Here is a 1,882-nt window from a genome sequence, read left to right as displayed (position 1 = left end):
GGTTACTTAGTCACAAATTAGCTCACAATAGATGGCACTTCAGGTGAAACGCTATTTGTTATCAGTCGTTTAGGAGCCATTAAGTCTCGTAATATGGATGTAAAATTTTGAATGCACATTTGAAATTTCAAGAATCTACAAACTATTCCATAAGGTTTAGGAAACGTGAACTTCTTAACAGTGATGGAAATGGGGGTACATGAGGGTACACGCCGTGTACCTAGTTCTCAATTTGCATTTTTTCCCCATTGGTTAAGTTTAATACCACTGAAGATGTTTATTAACCCTATCGTCACGGATAAAAGGCCATGTCATCGCGTTTTGACTTACATTCAAAATTTTATTGAACTACTATTTTATAAATTTATGTCAATAAGTTTGGTATCAAATTGTATATTATAATTCAAATTTTAGTATTATATATTAGTTAATTTCTTAATTTAAAAGTAAATATTATAAACACACACCTAAATATTGATTTTTATATGTCACGTGGTATGTTGGATGCAGCATTGGTTCAGATTAGATGTTTGTGATGTCCAAATACAAAGTCTATAGTTTCTTACGAATTAGGAACTCCAATTACCGATATTTTACAAGCTAGAATATAAAATAAGAACCTCTTATATTTTCTATTTCCTTTTTATACCTATCACCCCACTGCTCCTTCTAAGTGTGTGCCTAGTTCCTAAAACCTATTTCCTTTCCTGCTTCTTAATTAGGAAATACGTAACTCAAAATTTTTCTATTTTAAACAGCGATATACAGTCCATAAGATCATTTTTTCACTAATCATATTTTCAACCAATAAGGTTAAAAAATACCATTTTAATTGTTTGAGCTCTTATTGGAGAGATGTTCGAACAAAAGTTGGTTTGTTATTTCTCTATCCTAATTTGGTTTAAGGCCAGTTCTTGTGTTTCTCTATATACTAGTGTGTTCAATGTGTATGAGCTCCCATATGAGGTGACTTGATAGGCTAAAAGTGAACCTGCTACTTATATTTCTATATACAAACTTTTATGTGTAATTACAGGACTAGGAGACTAAGAATTCTCGTTCCATTAAAATCGGTTCTTTGTCATAATTCCTAAAATGGTAACTCCAAATTTCAACGAGGTTTTGTATGGAAATTCCTCATATAAACCTCTCTCTTTAGAAGTGGCTAATATTGTACCCTTATTCATCCGAGAATAAGGTCACAAAGATGGAGAGTTAAAAATGTTAAGCTCCATATTCCCGATGTAACACGCATATGTAAATATGATGACAAAAGAACTAACATTCTTCAGAAACATATGGTTTACTTTTACGTTCATCATGGTTTTCTAAATGATTACAATTTTTCACAACACCTTTAAGTTTTCTTCTTGGAAATGCAAAGTTTAATAAGAATCCTAGCTCAATCATATTGTTTAAAGAGAATTTTTTCCCATACCAATATGGTAAATTCGTTTCTTCATATCCCATCTACCACCACCATTCTGGAAGGTTTAGGAGGATGAAAAATGTATCGCTGTTTGCATTATGATATTTGATCTACTTAATAACTTAAGATCACGAAAATTAGTATGAAGATATAATATAGCACTTGTTAGATTCTGTTTTCGAAAGATCGCGGTTTAATACATCTTGCAACACTTGACTTATAGAAAATATATCCAATCCACGGGAAAACTCGAAACGATTGAGTTGTAGTAAATACAACCCATCCACGCGAAAACTCGAAACGACTGACTGACAGTAAATACAACCTACCCACAGGAAAATTCGAAACGACTGACTGACAGTAAATACAACCTATCCACAGGAAAACTCGAAACGACTGACTGACAGTAAATACAACCTATCCACAGGAAAACTCGAAACGACTGACTGACTG

At 32.7% G+C, this 1,882-nt stretch overlaps 1 protein-coding gene across 1 annotated transcript in view; it reads right to left on the bottom strand.

Moving 5' to 3' along the window:
- LOC106458862 (zinc finger CCHC domain-containing protein 24-like) overlaps nt 1–1,882 on the bottom strand; it is a 20,825-nt gene that overhangs the window by 8,751 nt on the left and 10,192 nt on the right. The gene's annotated exons all lie outside the window — the stretch shown is intronic.

This window comes from Limulus polyphemus, unplaced genomic scaffold, assembly GCF_000517525.1.
Source record: "Limulus polyphemus unplaced genomic scaffold, Limulus_polyphemus-2.1.2 Scaffold524, whole genome shotgun sequence".
In the NCBI taxonomy this organism is placed as follows: Eukaryota; Metazoa; Arthropoda; class Merostomata; order Xiphosura; family Limulidae; genus Limulus; species Limulus polyphemus.
Note: the sequence above shows the minus strand (reverse complement) of the source record. Positions and strands in the feature narration are given on the sequence as shown.